At 38.8% G+C, this 19,955-nt stretch overlaps 1 long non-coding RNA gene across 1 annotated transcript; it reads left to right on the top strand.

Annotated features, from left to right (window-relative positions):
• The first annotated feature begins 13,304 nt into the window (after positions 1-13,304).
• Positions 13,305-19,244, top strand: LOC108884507 (uncharacterized). Its single transcript, XR_001961069.2, has 3 exons — positions 13,305-13,440; positions 15,776-15,895; positions 18,422-19,244. It is a non-coding gene; the product is annotated as an uncharacterized LOC108884507 (long non-coding RNA).
• Positions 19,245-19,955: the final 711 nt, after the last annotated feature.

Raw genomic sequence — 19,955 nt, forward strand, 5'->3', positions numbered from 1 at the left:
GCTTCAGAGGGCATACTAAAAGAATGTGGCTAGCACATATATCGTGCTTCACTCAACCAATATGAGCTGGTTTATGTCTCACTTTTTCTTCCTGCTGATGTAAAGTCCCCTTTCAGGACAAGATCACAGCATGATTGCACTCTCTAACACACTATGTAATTATAGTTTAGTAGGATTTTAATGTGACATTGGTCGTCTTGCTAGCTCGCAGATGAGCCCTCTGATCCTCTTCTTAGGTGCATGGATCAGGAAGTGTGAGGGGGTAAAAAAGGCAGGGATCGTTGCACAGACAGGATTACAGAGGACAAAGTGACTCTTTTTCAACAGAAAAATGAAAAATTACTGGATTCTCTGCTTCCTGCTTGTGTGCTCTGGAGACTTTGGGGGAGGCTCCTTACCTCCACACATCAGCGTGTCCATTTGTCAATCTAGTTACAGTTTTGTTTTTGTTTTTTGTTTTTTTTTTTTTACTTTATTACAAATTGGGCTTGATGTATAATATTATGCTTGCAGTAAGTTTTCAATGTTCAGTCATAGTTTTATTTGTTGTTTTTATTTGCAGAAAAAGATATATTTTTTCAGTTTTATTTTTTGCATGTCACAAGGATGGCATTTTAGAGAAGTGTTTATTTAAGCACTTCAAAGCCCTGAAAGCAGTTCAATGATAATGACCTGTAAGGGATAAAAATGCATACAAGGTCTCACTGTGTGTCCATGACAATTAATACAAATTAATACACAAGCAGACTTTCAAGGAATGGCTTGTTCCATGTTAATAATTGGATGGTGGGTGGTTTTAAATGTAATAAACTTCTCTAACATGATGAAGTATCTGAAAAACCACCAAAACCACCTATTACTTGTTCTTCAGCTTACAACTGCATCGTATCGCAAAGTCTTCAAAATGTGCAGTTGAAAAGGAACTGTAATTCTTTTTATCAAATTAATTTAGATACTGTTTATTTTCATAGCATGAACCAATTATGTAATTATAGCTTAACAGTTCCTTACCCTTTAACAAAGTAGTGTAACACTTCAACTGATCAAATTCCTGTGCATTTATAGCCCACTAGTTCATAAATCGAACACAGATATAAAGATTTTTTTTTAAGTCTAAATATTTTTTATTAAAGCCAGAATAAATACTGCATTTGTTAGGGACTAGTTGCTGCCATGTGGTTGGTGGCTAGATAATCTATGGATCACAGCAAGATAACAACAATGGTGCTCTATGACACAGGGGAATAATATCAGAATCATATTTGGCTACACAGCTAATACTGTTAGTTGGACCAGTTCATCATGAAAAATAGAAATTTGCTAATGTCTTTTAATAAGTGTTCTCATTTTCTTAATGTATTGTAAGTAAGGGTTAGGGTTAGGTATGTAGTGTGTAAGTTTTTTACTTGTTTTTAAGGGTAAGGGGTCATCTGTAGCTTCTTGCCCAACTCTCTGAGATAGCAGGAAGATGCATAGTTTGTTTAGGTGTTTTATGAACATGTCCAGACAATACATGTCAGGCCTGATCAATACAATGCTGATTGCAATGTATTCAACATTTTTTCTATTTTCCTAAAATGTTCAGTTATAGAGCACAAGTTAATACCACTTGAATGAATGGGATATTTGTTAATAGTGTTTAACTATTTGTTTAAATTTACTTTTAACAACATTACTATTGTGCATTTGTTGAATGTGTGGGTTTTGAACAGCTGGTCCCACTCTCTTTGATTGTTGGACTGTGACGGCCCTCACTCCTATCTATCAGGCAGGTAATTAATTAGGATAGATCGATTTAGAGCCTCTCTGATAATAATCTCTCTTGGACATCTCACTTATTTATCTGAGGAGGAGGGGCACGCACTCAGAGGGGTATTAACGTCTGGGAAATGTTAATAGTCTCTTGCTTTGACAATGAGAAACATTGTTGAAGATGATTATGCAAATACATGCAACTGAACACGCGCGCACACACACACACACCAAAACCCAATCAATCAAGGCACACATCATGCACAGGTAGACCCAGTCCATACCCCATCAAGAAACATCTGCACGCAGACACACAAACACACACAGGAACACATACACACTTGTCTTGACTCGGTGCCCGACTGAAAAGGCAACTCTCCTTTCATATCCCTCAGGTGCTTTTTCACAGTAAATACCCAGAACAAAGCACCTTTGCAAGCGAGCCAACCCCAATTACAATCACGAGACACATTTGTCATATAAACTTTGTGCACCATGAAATTTACTGCTTCAGCAAGAAGCCTCCTTTTTATTAATAGCATGGGACAAATGCAGCAGTCTTGACATATGGTTTGGTATGGAAGGAATTTGCAAAATGTTGAAAGTTCAGCACTCATATTTTTGAGTCTTTCCAAAACATATGGCCCCTTCTAATAGTCCGAGTGTAATCTAATTTCCTCCTCACCTTGATGTGAACATGCACCTGCAAGTTGTGCCTTTATCCCACAAAGAGATCATTACGATAGCAGGTGCTTTTATGGCCTGGCAGCAGTGAGTGCTGACAGCTCTTATATAGGTGACATGAGTGGCAACCAGCCCTCCCCTCTGCCACTGGATTGGATTGGATGAATGCCCTTTGTTTGACAAACTTTGGCACCTAACTCCATGTGCAGTGGCACCGGTGCCATTTGGCAGGCAAGCACAGAGCTCCACTAGTCTCTCTGAGTCTTTCAGCATCTTTGTTTCTCTTCCCTATCTGTTGCTATTTCTGACTTTCTGAGTTTGGAGGGGGATTGTGGCGAAGCGGCGACAGTGTGGGAGGAGTGTCATTCAGGTCAAATAGCTCCAGCTATTGGTGTGTAGGAGCGTAAGGCTACTTTCCAAACAGAGCAGTTTGCTATGTGCCAATTTCTTCCATTCTGCTCCTCACTTCCAGTCGGCAGCTTGTTTGTCCTCTTTGCTTATCATCTCCATAGTGCCACAGCCCTCAACTGCCAGATCATCTGTCAGTCAGCCAGCCAGCCAGTTAGTCAGTTTATGAGTGAGTCAGTCAGTCAAGTCAGCTGGTTGTCAGATGTGCTCTCCTAGGATGAATGCCAAAGAAGGCCTTTGCCTGTCATGTGTCAGGTGCTGTCATCACAAACCGATGCTAATGACTCAGGGATGCGGTGGAAGTGTGTGACATCCAGGTATCCTCCTGCACTGTCATGTAGCTCCATTTCTGCCATGACAAACGCTGAATGACAGAACATTTTATCTGTTTTTGAGCGTGGCAGCAGAGGGTTTCACTACATTTTGGGATGTTAATGAATAGTCAGTAAATGGCCAACATTTTTTTCCGCTGGCTGTCACAATATAAGTCATTATCACAGCGCACAGCAAAACAGCTGCAGCTTGACATAATGATTTATGAGCCATGACTTTATTGTCAGTTGTAAAGCCTGTGACTTAAACTGTATGTCACTGTTAAACCGTGATTTTTAAAAGAAGTTCAGAGTGTTCCTGTGTAAACATAGTGAGCAGAGCCAGCAGACTGTCACACGCCATTTATCATGTGTTTAATTGGAATAAAGCAACGGAACTCCTGTTTGCTAATCAAAGACATGATCTTTGTTGATTATGTTAGCGTATTTTATTGAGATAATTAACCTTGTGTGTAATGCTATTCATATAAACCCCAAGGAATAAACAATTAGCTTAATCTCATTTGCCATGGCCGACGTTTCCCTGTTTAGCATCTATGATGTTTTCAGAGCAAAAAGGCTCCAAATAAACCTTCAAATAGCAGCCACAGTAGAAAACTGGTGCACACACTCACAGTGTTCAATGCCACAAAATCTGTTACGTCTAATCAATAAGCGATCAATGTTATTACATGCGTTCACTAGATTGTTAGATTACAGTTACTAAGGGGTCAACAAATACATGAGATCCCTGTGACAGGTAACCACAGACCCAAAGCTGTGGGTCTGAGGCCTGAAGCCATTTAGCACCCTTTTGTTTGCACATATATGCACTGGCCAGATCACAAATGTGACTGCAGTCAATCTTGGTTTTCCAGGTTACATTCAATCAGGATAATGCTGGTGGTAGTAATGTGCCTGAACTGCCAAAAATGCCAAAGAATAACAATGAACTTTCGAGGTTTAGTTAAAGTGACAGTTTAGATAGGTAGCTAACAACCATCCACAAAAACATGGAAAACCCTCACCCATGTTGTTCACTTCTATCTCACCCACACAGATAATTAAAGGGTTGACCTAATCAGGGATCAGATAATCAGATAATGCCAAAACAGTGTTGAAATTGGTGAAGCCACTTTCCTGCTACAGTGGGTATCTCCACGACCACATTCTGCCATGATCACAAGTCAGTAAGCAGTCCTTGGAACATCATTACTGTTTGCTATAATGATACAGTTGAAATTACACTGAAACTACAATAAAATTGAACTGTGTTAAATTGAATTTTGGTTTCATCTGGCTTTTGAGATGACAAGTGCAATTGGGGCCATGTGTGTCTTGGTCAGATGGATTAATTTACACCTTTTGAACACTTGGATACAACGTGTCTCAACCGCTGCTTGAGGTCTTTTGCAATTGGAATTTGACCTGTCTCTAATGCTTCTTGGTTGTATTTACACTTGCTGAGGAATAGCTATCCAGTCTAGCTGATGTGTATGAAGTGGCTAAGTGTACAGTAAATGTGGTATGGATGTACTGAGCAATCAGTATTGCTAACTGAATTTGTATCAATGACTGCACTGGAGTTCGTCTCAAAGGTGACTAAAAATGCCATAGCCTGTCATGATGTACAGCATATAAAGACAATAGAAGTCACATTTAAAAAATATATATAATTGGCCTTGAATATGTTGATCCAGAGCTATTAACTTTTTGAACAGTGCTCATACATTAAAAGACTGCTGGGATTAAATGGGTTAATAAAGAGAGTCAGAAGCAGTTTTGTAATGTCACAGCATTATAAATGCTATTGATAGATACCCACACAGTCCTGAGAGGTAGTCTAATCAGCCTTAATAAATGAAACCACTGTGTGGGTGAACTGTGAGTGTGTAGGGTTTTTTAAAATGCATAGTCAATGACAAAATGTTCTTGTACTGCACTGAACAAAATTGGTCAAATAAGAAAAGTAAATTGTTTACAAAACTCATTGTTGCTTTGAGGAGTATTTAGGCCTCAGTGGTAAGGTATACATTTTGAGCTCTCAACACAAATGTAATAAAACTGATAATGTATTCCATTTACATTCAAGTGTTTCAATCCCATCTTAGTATTGTGCATACAAACTAACTGCTGTTCCTCTCTTGCTATAACAAGTCATGTCTACTATTTCACCTTTTCAAACATGAGAAAAAAATTACAGCTTTGTTTCAGGTTGGGCACCATCTATATCAGATTTTTTTTCTTTTTTTTTTCTAAATCATGTAGTTGGCAAGGAAGTAATTTGGTGTAGACAGGATTAATTGTTGGGTAGTTACTGTCACTGCTTTTCTTTGTTGCTGTTATTGCTGGATAATTGTGCTTCCTACTCACCTAACAAGCTGCTGACTGCTCTCAGGTATGGGGGTGGCTTGCAATTTCTGTCTCAACCTTAAAATAGGTTGCCACCCACATGTCTGCATGTGAAACTCATAGACTGAAAGCCCAGCATTGATTTTCCAGACAGGAGGACTGCACTAGGGTCGGCCATGAGCCTATCTACCAGACCATACCTCACTTTTGACTTTTTTGTGCTGTGGATCCATGACCTAGTAATGTGCAATACTGTCTTCATATCCCTTCTATCCTACACAGTGGGTATCAACACAGAAACCTCTCTAACCTCTTTTAGCCGTTAGCGCTGTTAGCGAGTCCAGGGAACTGTCTGGTGCGGTTTCCCACTGACTGACTTTATCCCAGCAAATGCTACTTTGCATGCACTGCCCTAGATAGTCGTACATTAATCCACATGACTCCACTGCCCTCCTCCTGTTAAATGTCCCATACACCTAGAATATACTGAGATCAAATTTTACTAATTTATTTAGAACAAATGGACTTTGAGTGAAAGACCGGTAGATATCTGGATCCAGATTAAACAAATGACCATGTCCAGTATATGATGCATAATATCAATATGTTACACTGCATTTGGTTGTATATGTCATAACAAAAGATTAAAAGACTTTTTATTTAAGTCTTCATCTAATTTCACAGAACAGGCAAAGAAAGGGGTTTAGAGAGGTTGCTGTTGGACAGCCTTACAGATTTTGCCTCTTGTCTCTGTGGAGAAGAGTTGGAAGAGCTGTCTCTGCCAGAACCAGCTGCTCCAACAACAACATGCAGTGAATTTGTATGTGAGTGTGCCTGGCTAGGTGTTTTCATATGCGTGGTTCAGCACATATGCATACATTTGTGTATACGTGAGTTTTTTGTACTCTGGGGGTTTGTGTGAACAAGGTGAACACACATTTTGTTTGCACTAATGCCTGTTTATGTGGTTTTATACAGGGGTCTAGAAAATATATTCTGTACACTTACAGGAGAGCTGCAAGTGCTCTGGTCAGGGCTAGCCTGTCTGCCATCAGAGCTGCTAGCACCCTTGTTACTGTGCCAGATTGTGAATGTTAAAAAAAGACTTTTGGGGTCGATGTCTGTCCATCTTTGATGTTGGAGAGATTTATAATATTAAGGCTTTTATTGCACTTAATGTAATGAGTTGTCAACCCCTCTCCTCTGCTCCTCCACTCCATGTGTGTGTACATGTAGCCCCTTCACATTCACAAGCAATGGAGGCCTACTGTTAGTAAAATAGTGCAAAAGGAGGAAAGGAGCAAAACAGTATATACTCTCACGCTGAGCTGAAATGAAATGAGTATTTATAAACTAGGTAAATAATATAAATGTAACATTTCATTATTCATTGTGGCCTGGCTGGCCCTTGAAACAATAGTGGGGAAAACATTGATATATAATGTGCAGATTGCCATGAAACCTACTGAACACATTCATGCTCCAGATGAAGGACCCTTTCTATTTTGGTGACACAATGAACCTTTTATTTTTGTACCAGCATTAACATGTCACACAAGACATTAAACATCAGATGCTGGATTTCCATTTAATTTGCTTGATTTGAATCTTTGCCTTTTTTCTTTCGTCACACAACTTCCTCTATCATTGCACATACAGGTGAATGCAACACAACATGGCCTTAGGCAGAAGACTTGAAAGTGTCCATCAGACGATGATCACATGTTCCCCTCTTTGTCACAGTTGGCTTTACACCCTGCCTAGTATGGCCGTTTGGAGCATCCATAACTTTTGCCTTCAGACATGGTCATACAAATTTGTTGTTTCAAGCACACACAAAACATGATGTTCCTCATGAAACACTGGTCAAAATGTCCACAACAAATATGAAGCTTTAATAGAAGGTAGCCTTAGTGACCCGATGCAGTGGTCTCTGGTGCTACCCTTGCACCAAAATGTCTGCTTGTACACAAGATATGATATTATATTACAGGAAATATTGCTATAACATTTGCAAAGTATATTCATGTTCCTCAGGGGAAAAAACTCTGAGTTTGATCATGCCACAGCCTGAATGAAACAGAAAGTAAGTAGTAAGCCTCTGGCACAAAAGAAACATATCTGTTAAAAATATTAAGTGTTAAATTTATATATTTTATGTATATTATCTTGGTAACTTTTAGATTACAGACTGTAAAGTACATTTAATTAATGGTTAGTTATATTTATAGATACAGTTATGATCTTATAAACCAAGTATGTCAAGTCAAATATCAACCTATTTCAATATGACTGATTCAAGCTGCAGGGAAAAAATAAAAAATACAGAGTCATATAGCCTAAGTTATGTGTAGTGAGGAGATGCTCCAAAGACAGATGAAAGCAATAAAAGGTAAAGGTCAGTTTTTGAAATTAATATCAACTTCAATCTTAGACCCCAGATACTGCTAAAATCAGAAAGACTTCCACAAAGTGTCACGTACACACACACACACCACCACACACACACACACACACACAAAATCATCATCAGCACCAGTGAAGCTTCCCTTCTTTTATTTAAAAAGTCAAGTGAAAATGCAAAAATGGCTCATTAACAGGATAATGCAAATGGTCTTAATTGTACTGTCTGCTCAGGAGCTGGCTATAATTAATAACTTAATAATAAAGCAAAGACCTGATTAAAGACAAAATCAATTCAATGTGTGTAATTTTTAAGAATAAAGATTCCAATAGTACTATAAAGGGACTGGCTATTTGAAACAGAACAGAAATAGTGTATCTCTTCTGCACTAAGCCATCCACTACTGGTTGGCAGTGATTCAGGACAGTCTCCTGAATATTCTGACCATTTAATGCTTCTGGCTACACTTCCCCCTTCATTTTTCCCTTTCCAAGACTGTGGAGAGCAAACAGTTTTTATAATGTTGGGAATATTTTCTGTTTTGCTTTAAGTTATTTTCAAATGACACCCACGCCATTGTTTTAAGGAGCGAAACACAGACTCCAATACAAAGTTGTGTTCAACTCAGGTGATAGCTAAAGTGTTTCTGTTAGTAGTTGTGGATAAGCAGCATAAGCAAAAACTTGTATAGGGTCTAGTATTTGGGTATTATTGATCTGTTTGTGCATGAGAGGCAAGAGCTGATTCTCTTGGACTTTCAGGGAAATCTCTAAGATAAACAGAATGAAAGCAACATGCCACATAAAGTCAGTGTTGATAGGGAAACACCTATGGTTCACTCTTCCTTGCATAACATCAGAGCAGCACTTCCAGTGACATGAAACAGACACATATTTTATCAAGCTGTGGAATTGCCACTTGGACTCAGAGCCATGCAGTTGTCAATGTGAGTACTTCAGACAGAATAATTATTTTGTTAGACTTGTATACCTCAATGTTGTTTACATCCATGGTGAATCTCCTTTGATCCCTACCCACCAAAGAGGTATGGCAACTGTTATATTTTTTTGGCCACTTGGGGTCAGAGACAAACTGTGGAAACAACATTGGAATATTTTCACCTTCCAACATTTGCACTGGTTTAGAGTCATTCCTCTGTCCATCTATTGTCCAAGACAAGTCCAATACTCACTCTCTTTTAGCTCTGTTTTCGGTCCCAACCAACTCTGGAGGGAAATATCTGGCTCTAAATGCTCCACAGTATTCCCCAGCTAGTCGCTAACTGCGTCTGCCTGCCGTTGGTGCTGATCGAGAAGTACACCATGGATAGTTAGAGTGACCTTTCTGAAAAGGCTGGTGTAGCCAAAGACAATGTTTTTAGAGTGGTGAGAGTGAACCAAAACTGTAAAGGTGGTCTGGACAACTTAATAATGAGTTGAAACTCACTATTAAGCTCCATAAAGTGGAGGGAAGCTGCAGATTAAGGTAATAATTCTTTTCATCACTGCAAGCAAGTCCTTTCAAATTGTTTTTTTTTTATAGATTATAGCTGGGGAAGCGTGGTGGTTATGCTTATAAATTAATGATGACTTTTGGTTGGAAATGGTCTCTGACAGTCAGCATCCAATATTTTGTTGATACACCATCATCTACATTTACCATCTTCTTACATGGATTTTGCTACTTATACTAAAATCCTGGTGCTTTTAATCATATTAGAAAATCATGAGCAATGAATCTTTCTTTAACTTAGTGGGTTTAGAATTTTTAATCTATTCCATATCCAGCCATAAAGCCTACCTACATGACACATATTCTTCCTGCATAGTAAAAACTGGGCAAATAAAACTATTATTTGGTGGGGCAATTTACTGTTGGACTGTAATAAAGTGTGGATATATCGCAACTTTTAAACAAAATTCAGGATGAAAAAATGATACTGGCGTATTCTAGATGAAATTTCACAGTCAAATTTTGGGGGGATTTTTGTACTTTATATGTATGATTATAATCATACAAGGATAATATCACAGGAATTAGAGGTTACTTTTCCAGCAAAAAACCTGTACAATAGCTGAGGTACAGACTCTTAAAGAAAAGCTTGACATCTTGTTCTGAAACACACATCTATTATTCATTCAAGGCAAAATGTTCAAAGACACACCTGCACATCCAGTCCCACAATTCTATGAGGCACAACACACAAGGTCACTGTAGTGCCCTTGCTCAGGTCAAATATAGGGGTAAAATCTTGAGTATATATATGTGTAAGCACACCCACACACACGCATCCTGGTATACCCTTACCTAAACCTAATTCTGTCACCAAGTCCAGCACTGACAGAGCACTCATGTATGGCCAGTCTCTGGTTTTTGGATCCCCTTAACATAGTTAAACAAGCTTGCATTCAAATGTACAAACACACAAGTGCTGAAACTGATGCTCAGCACAAGCGAACACATACATATAATCATTGATGGATAATAGAGTTGGGTTGATTTCTGTTTTAGCAGGTCCCATCCAATGTATGAGCTTAAACTGGTTTAATTTTAGGGGGGGTGAGCTCATGGCCAAATGGTTATATATTGTATATGCCCTGAGCAGCTGGTCCCCGGCTCGACTCCCAGCCAGCTGAACCCTTCACTGCATGTTATTCCCCTGCTCCCGATCCCCACTTTTCCTGTCTCTCTCTACTGTCTCTATCTAATAAAGCCCCCCCTCCAAAAAATTTTGGCAATTGAAAAGTAGTCTGGTGTCACAGTGTCAAATCCAACTTGTAGTGCATTAGTAATAAACACAATATGACAACATGGTAAATATAATATTGTGCACTGACTAGTGGAGCCACTGGCATCTGACAAGTCGGCAGTTGACTGCAGAGTTGAGGCAAATTTCAGTAGAGGAAGGGGGGAAGATGCACAGGGCACACATTGTGCCTGCGTACTTACTAATGAATTTTTTTGTGGTGACGACTAGAGGAGACATGGCAAACTTAGACTCAATGAAAACTAAAACTGTGCCAATATGGAAACATTTTGCGTTTGAAGCTGACGAAAGAGATAACATAGACGAGGCACTATGTGAACACTGCAAAATATCATGCCATTGCAACACAGATGGTTCCATGGAAAGGGGAACAGTTGTCTGGGCCTTCTGCATCAATACAACTATTGAAATTTTAAGTAATGGTGCCACTTCAGTCTCTGCTTCTTCTTCTCATTTAGTTTTTATTTTTTTATTGGTGATTGGTAAACCAGCTTAGAGGTGTATTATCACCATCAGGTGGATGATGGGCATGCATGGGACAGTGATCTCTGTCTTTCTTATTCTCTTATTCTAATTTCTTGCTCTACTCCACCATGGCTGTAAAAACACTGCAGTTTTGCCCAGAAGACCTATTGTTTGTTAACGGCAATGATATTGACACACTTTTGTTCTTACAATATTGTCAAATTGACAATATTGTTACATCCCTTCTTGAATGCAGGCATGTGTGCTTTTCTTTTCACTGATGGACCAAAGTGTAAAGGTAGCCATTAGCCTCATTTTAGGTCTTATTAATGACATCTGACCTGGTGTCCCAGCTCTTGTGTCAGTGGCACAAATGCGCCCCATAAGCTGTAATCTCTTGTTTATGACAGATAATACTACACAAATACACACATCATAACGCGTTTATGATAATCCACTGCTCCACAGATTAATTTCTCAATGGCTTTGTTGAAAACAGCTGCATATGGCTTCTGGACCATCAGCTCCTTCCAAAGCCGAGTCAAACTATGCCCACTTTCACAACTCAAAGTCCTGGACCATGAGAACTGGCCACTAGCAGAGAATATGCCACCTGCTTTTGAAGAGTTAGAAATAAGTGAACTCTGCAAATGATTTGGGCTGCCAACTCTCAGTGCAATTAATGGATTTAGGGATTTCAAGAGTACCGGATACCTGATGACCTCAAGCCTTTAATGAACTGTTCAAAAAGTCATTCCATGCAGCACTGTGAAGTACAAAAAAGGATTTAGTCAGATGAATCTTGTAATTACTCCATCCCACATGAAGTTACTCATCGAAAGGGTAGCAGCCTTGATGGTCATCAACCTACATGGGCCACCACTAAACCAGTGGGATCCGGCAGGATATGTGATAACTTGGCTGAGATGCCATCGCAGTGACCATCCTGGCCCACTGTGGTGATTTTGACTGTTTTGGAGTAGTAGCCTAATGAAAAGCCAAGCATCAAATGTAAGTTACCCTGGTGTTTTTTATTATGGCAATACTGGCTGCTCAGCTTTGATTATTGTTGGACAATGCGTGTGTGACTTGTGTATGTGAATCTATGCCCATGACTTGAGAAAGAAGCAATGCAATAATACACTGGTGTTTTTTTTTTTTTTTATGGCAGAGCCATCTGCTGTGATTATTTTGGATTTGTCACACAAATTTAATTTCAAATTTAACATTGTGTAATGTAATGTAATGTAATGTGTTGCAAGTGATTTTGATTAAACAAAATATGATGTTCAGTTAACTTCTGTTGTTGTAGACAATGTGTTTAGTGTGACTTCTATGTGTGTGAGTCTAGGCCTGTGTTATTGTAAATTGGTATGATTTGTGTGTGTGGTTATGAGAAAGAAGCAATACAGCACACATTATAATTGTTGTTGGTGATGCTGATTTTTTTAAGGATTTGTATGCGTGGTACTCTTTTCTGATGATATCATAAAAACAGCCCCCCCCCACTCAAAAAATCCCCACTTCACCACCCTCACTATACATTATTGGGTTCCTCTAACCTCTTTGGATAAGCACTTTGACTTTAACCTGTAAGGTGTCTGTCTTTCAGTGCTTTTAAAAAAAATTAAATTAGCCAGTTTTTACTTTTTAAGGAATGAATTTGGAGAAAACTTTTAATTCAAAACTATTTAGTCATCTTTTTTTGTTTGCCATTTGCCAAAACATACAAATACTAGTCAATATTATGTAATTATGTTTTTTTACTTCAAATATGTGTAGCCCTAGCTAAAAACATTCATTTATTTTGATGAAATAGTTTCTGATAAAAACAAGTTCATTATGTGATAAAGTGCTTTAAAAAAAATCATAAATATGGTTAAAATACAGTATAGTTTAAAAATATATGGGAAGATGTGTTAAAAATATATATTATATCATTTAATGTCATATAAAAGAAGAGTAGATTTCATGCTGTTAAAAGTGCTTATACAAGCCATTATGTGGTGTTTATGGACACTGTGTTGTTATTTGTTTTGTAAGTTGTCAGTCACAACTATCTTAAATGTTATTGGCATGTGCTCAGGTTTTATGGCTCTAGCCAATCCCATTGCAGTCTGAGGTAAAGGGGGTGGGACATAGCAGGGAGCTGTGGTCTGGTATAGCAGAGCGGGAAGAAGGGAGACACGAGTTATCACGACTGAGTCGATGTTGAGTGCCTAGGAGGCTCAGAGTTGTTATGTTCATGGTGAACGGCTAATTTCCTGATGTAAAGAATTTTTGTGACCTACCGAGAGGTAAATATGAGCGTGTGAGTGTGTTGAGAAATGTGACTAATAGGTGGTGGGCCGAGGCCGCGTATCAGCTTTAGTTTTTGAAAATAATGATCCCCAGAGAGGGCGGACCTGGATCTCTCAGGCTTTAAGGCTTATTTTTTCTTAATCAGATTTTGTTTGTTGGCACCCATAACTCTTGTACATTTTTCCATAATCATAGTTTAAAGTTTGTTAAATTTGCAGGAAATGGCATAGCCTACTATGTCAGTTGAGCTACAAAGCTACAAATCACGTGACCTTATTCAGCTAATCAGATGTAGATATGCGAAGAACAGCTGTTGATCGCAAGTTTCAGCTGGTGGACACTGGGTGGACACAGTGAAAAACAACATGAAATATTATGAGCTAAAGAAGCAGCTTCTACGTGTTTATGTAAGTATTTATTTTGTTGGAAAATGCTAGCTATGCTATTTATTTGATATATAACTTTTGTCAACATTTATTAAGTGTAAAGGTAAATCCTTCTCCTGATAATGTGAGGGTATGCAGTAGGCCAGGCGAAGCATTGTCTACAGCATGTACAGTACCTACTTATTTTTCCCCAAATATTTCATGACAATATTTGAGATTGTGTAAAATTTTAAGGGTGTCCGAGAACTTTTTTCCACCACTGTAGCTATTAAAGATGGACAAACAGTGCTGAGCTTAACTACCTTACTGTATCTATGGTTGATGCTCATTTCTAGTGTCTTTTTTGTAGAATATTTATTGTAAATACAAAAAGACAGAAAGAAAAATGTTTTACCTGGAAAACATTCAGTTGTGTACAGTGGCCCTGAAGGTCAAAAAACAAAACATTTCACAAAACATCACATTTCACCAAACAATATTTCAGAAAACACAACAACATTTCACACAACTGAAAGGGAGGGATGCTTTGTTTGTGATTGGACAGAACCCCTGTCCATTCAGGGGATGTGTCCTCAGTTGCTGGGTAATAGATTTGAGCATAAGAAGCCCCAGAATGGTCATAGAAAGAGAAAATGTGTATATAGGCCATATAATGAGGGCATTTTATCTTATGTTTCTACATTATGATTAATTTGTGCGCACGAGTTAAGTTTATATACAGAGAACCATTACAACAGACCAGCTTTCTCCCCTGAAGCATGTAGTGCGTAGCACCTAGGCTACTTCAGATATCAGTGTTAAGTTGATTATTAGCTAACAAGGCAGCATGAGTTACAATAACTACATTAATTAAATTACCATTTAAAAGTCATTAATAATTAAAGTGTAAATCACTCTGGAATATGAGTCACACCGCTTTACCTGTGTGTCTGTACCTTGGTGAACTGCTGCACGGGCCACTGTAGTTGAGAGTTCTTCCAGCACTGCATTATGTCTGCAGGTATTCCTTTCAAGCTGAATAGGGTCCCAACAACATCCACCAACAAGGTAGGGCTGCCTGAATGTAGCCTAAGAGGTGAAACCAAGGGCAAAAATGCTTGAAGGCGACAAAGATGAGGGGGGAAAAAAAAAGTTTTTGTCCTCGTTTAATTTTCCCCTTCAGACAGTTTATGCCTGGCCAACTTGTATGCAGTTTAACAGTCTGCCGGCTGCCATGGTGTCCATTTTGTTTATTAAGATTCTTCTCTTTAGTCATACCCTAATAACTGAAATTAAAAAAAGTCCATCACTCTCCACTCATGTGAAAACAAATGCATAAAAAATTAATAGGAAACAACTAATTACTGTGCCACTTCAGAGGACCTCATAGTATTTGCCAATAATTAATTAGTGAATTTTTAAGCGTTCCCGTGTGGGTTCATATCTTTTGTAAACAAACACTTTTTCTAATGGTTGGAATAATCAAATTGCCTCAGGGGCATTTTGTATGTCTAATTCACTGCTTTTTTGTCATTGTTTACCACTGAATTATTTAGAGGCTGTACAGTGCCAACTGGGCAAAATAAGTATAGTATACAGATGCAATCATGCAGTAGTTCCCAACATCAGATATCAGATACAAACTGAGCATTAAGTTATATTCTTCTGTAGCATTTAAGAGTTCTAAAAAGGCATTTGTCAGCAGTGTGTAAAATGAACTTTATACTGGCTTTGTCATTGCACTAACTGACTGAATGTTAAGTAAAAAGTCTGTAGTAGTAACGGTTAATACTCTCCATTGAAGAAAAGAAGCATTACCATACTTCTGATGTTCCTCTCGTACGCAGGGTGTTTTATATCCCGTCATACCCCTGTGTCAGCTCCCACGCTGCTACCTCTTCTGCCCATCCTCCTGAGCCTATTTGGGGAAGATAGCTCATTACAAAGTGTGATTCTTCCTTTTCAGAGGAACTGCTGTTGCCTGTCAGCACAATGGAATTGCCTGCCTGCGCCCAATCTGGAGATCAAGAGAGTGACGAGTAGAGATTGTCCTCACCAGTCCCACAGATGACAAGCCTGGACTGTGGTGAGAGCCTACTATTGAAAATTGGAATGTGCAAATGACTGTTTGGAACTCTTGACAACAGGCCCATCTCCAAAACCAGAGCTCAAGCTGGGACTGTGTATTTCCCTACCCCATTTTTTTTAGATGCCAACATTAAACTATGATTTTCTGACTTTCATTATTTTTTTTTTTAACAAGTTGTAAACACAACATTGACATATTACTACATTGTTATACAAAACATGCAAACATGTGAGCAAGCAGTTGCCTATTTAAACATCTAACATAAATGGAGCAGTGTTTGCATTCATTTGGAGTCATGTTCCTGGCCAATGGATGAAAGCAAGTCCAATATTTTATTGTTTTTTTGGCAAAACCCTGGCTAACATAATTTTAAGTTCCTCTTAGCCAACAGCACATACAAGTTGTTAACATAAAGTAATTAGGCATATTTTCACATGCTTGCTGTCAAAAAAGATCATAGGTCTGTCTTTATGGTCTGTGTCCACCATGTACAACCAATGCATTTTTTAGAAATCCAGTAAAACTGGGCCTTCAAGTACACTAGCTGCAGAACAAAACAGGAGGGCTACTTTCGTAGCAACCATGTGTTTATTGTACTCCAGGTCACTCTCTACAACCTCCTCACACCACTAACTGATGTGCATAGCTCGTAGCACTTTTAGCCATTACTCTGCAGTTTATGCTTTAATGCATTTTAACTATTCATCAAGCCTTTCAGGCTTTATTACATAAATTTCATGCAATTTTTCATGTTGGCCTGTATGAGTGCTAGGAGTCACTTTTACGTAACAATTGCAATATTACTGGGGCAAACCTAGCAACATTTACATAACACTTCCAACACAGTACAAGTTTTGAAAATGAATTGAATGCTATCATACAGCATGGTTAAATACACACGCATAGGTAGCAAACCCAAAAACACTGTAGAAGACATTACATTCTTCTAATGTCTGACCACTCTAATCAAACATCTTTCCCCTTATGCATTAGTCACCAGCAACTGTTTGACATCCTGTCATGTACTGCACTTTTAACCTGTGGCCTTGAGCCTGGTTTACCTGTTGTTTACCTTCCTTACCTTATTTTCCCCCTTGGGTACACAGTACGATTGTGAGACCAAGATGTATCAATTCCAGGGAACTTGGAAAGAAATCCATCATCTGAATCATGTCAAGGATCTGCAAAGACATCACACCATGTCTGAGACAGAGAAGGCTTGGTATAATATATATAATACAAGAAGTATGCTGTTCATTTTAAATGTGTCCTCTTCATTATTAATTGTATTTATACATCTTTCAGGTAGCTTCAATCAGGAAGGAATTACTTGTGCATGTGTAGAAGCATTTTATTTGTTGGGTCAGTCACAGCAGACAGGCCCTGCAGTGGAACCCACACGAGATCATTTCCAGGGGAAGTAAGCTCACTGCCTGTTACTGTTTCTCATTTCAGTGTGTACCTGGCGGCAATTTTAGTGAGCCAAATAAACTAACCAGGGCTGAAGACCTATTCAGTTTTTAACCTCTCCATGACACCCACACAGACATACCTCCTCCTCCTCCTCCTCCCCTGACCCTGGACTGTTTCCCTCCACAGGGCTCATTCCACTCACTGTTGAGGGACAGTCGCAAGCTGAAAGAAAATGGTTTCCTCATTGTCAGCAGCCACTTTCTTCACAGCTAATGGCTGTTATATTTCTTCAACAATCCCTTTTAGCTTTTCTGTTGTTCCCTGCAAATATGAATGCTCATGCCCCTGGGAGTCGTTCCATTTTACATCTCTCACTCTCTCCCTCCTGCTCTATCTCCTGCTTTCTCTCTCGTCTCTACAACAAAACGGCAACACCTCAACACCCATGTCACCGCTCTTTAAATAGTACTCAATTTGTTTGAGTTTGCCGTGGTTGGTAGCCCCACCTGGATGCTGCTAGCATCTCCAGGTGGGTCATTTTTCAGTTTCCCACTTAGCACCATGGAGACAGCTATTGTCCTGGTTCCATTTCCATACTAATTGCTCGATTTTGCAAATTTATGATTTTTCTTGCTCTACATATGACTGTCGGTACTCGTGGCCATGTGCCTGCTGTTTTCAGTATCAAAGCTTCCTTAAGCCAAGACATGTGCTCAAAGTGAACTCAAAGCACGGCACAGATGTCTGAACCCCTGCAGAAAGTGCAAAAACTCCGCGTTCGGTTCCATCTGGTCTCGGAGCGGTGTGAGTGGGCAGAGTGTCTTGTCGGCCCAGTTCAAATGGGAGTAATGAGAGAGCAACTTTGATGTGCAGAGAGCAGAGAACATAGAGGAGAAGACCTCTGCATTCGGAGCCCGGCTCTAAGTGGGTCATACAGTTTGCCTTTGTTAACAGATGCTGTTTGTTTTACTCTTTGTCTTGCTCTTCCTCAGAAAACAAATGTTGGCAACCACTGCGTGTTCTCTCCTACTTCGCTGTTTAGATTTCAACATGGCTGAGTAACTTTATGGTAATTACAATGTTACAAACATGTTTTTTTTGTCTCTGCAGGCTGTTATGGGAACAGATTCCTTTCCAAAACTTCATTTCTATTTACCCATTAGTGTTTGTTTAATTCCTGCTGGAGGTGGATCTGATCCAGCCTGAAGACTGAAAACACCATCACTGTATCCTTTCAAAATTCCTTACTCTGGCACTCAGCTATGCTTTTTTCATTTTAATATACTTTATTTATTCCTCAGTGATGCCATTCCCCCTGGTGGGGACTCGTGGTCAGCATTGTCTGTATTGGCTGCATTGTCACTTGGGCAGGTGGAAAAGGAAGAGGAAATTATGTTGCAAAATAACTCACAAAAGTGGGTTTAATATTTAATCTCTAACTGGACGCACAGATTAAAGTAATCATTCACTGACTGTCAGATCTCTTTGAAAGCAGATGGGTTGCATTCAGCATCAATTCTTCTCTATAGAATGTGACGAGTGATCTTGTCACACACTATACTGTATGTTACACTCAAATAAAATAATCTTGGTTGCAGCCTCTTACAGACAATACAAGTTCACTTTTAAGGCAAGTCAGATTGTGTGATCAGTCATTCATCTCATGCTTTGAAAGTAGAGTATAAACCATGTCTCAAAAACTTCCTTTCTTTTAAAAACTTTTCAAAAAAATGCTTGTCTTTGATCATAAGAACCAAAGTTTTTCACAGTGTGATCCTGGACCACCACTCAGGACTGACGACCAAAGATGTCATTATGTTTTCTTAGTTTCTGGGACAAGAATTTCTCCTGTGGAGCAGCTCAAGAATCCAGCCCTCCTAGAAATTCTCCTAGAAAGCACATTTACATACTACTCATGTTTTGCCACATTTTTTTTTTTTTTTTTTTTTGAGAAAACACTATGGATTATGTGTTTCAAGTGAAAGTACTATATCCTTGTACTGCACAGAAGTTGTAGGAAGAGGTGGTCAGGATGAATGATAGGAGAACTGTCTCCAAAAAAAAAAAATCATATCTATACAACTGAACTGCAAATGTGTTTTGTATAAAATGTAATTGCAATTGGATAATATTTTTTTATTAACATAATGAGAATATGTTGTTAATTTACGTATTTGGCAAGTTGCAAATGCATTGATAATTATAATATCAGTAAAATGTTCAAAGACACCAAAATATCTTATCTTGCAATACAATGTCCAACAACAGCATTATTAAACTACTTATGGTTAAGTTTAGGCACACCCAGCTTTTAGTTAAGATTGAGGAAAGACTGTGGTCTGGGTTAAAAAGTTCAGACGACACATGTATGCACTTTGCATGTTCACCATCCACCACAACCACCTGGGGAGGCATGCTGTAGTTTACTCAGTGCTTTAAAAAGTGATACCAAACGATCCTGACCAAGCATCCATAAGTGACAAGTCTGGAGCGAGAACATGTTGCAGTTCAAGATGGAATGATTTATGATCTGTAAAGCACTTTGCACCTTATGATTTTGAAAGGTGTTACACACATTAAGTTTGGATATTATTTGACATGATTTCACAGTAGATTATTTTCAGATAAGTATACCATAGATAGT

Source organism: Lates calcarifer, linkage group LG5 (assembly GCF_001640805.2).
Source record: "Lates calcarifer isolate ASB-BC8 linkage group LG5, TLL_Latcal_v3, whole genome shotgun sequence".
Lineage (NCBI taxonomy): Eukaryota > Metazoa > Chordata > Actinopteri > Centropomidae > Lates > Lates calcarifer.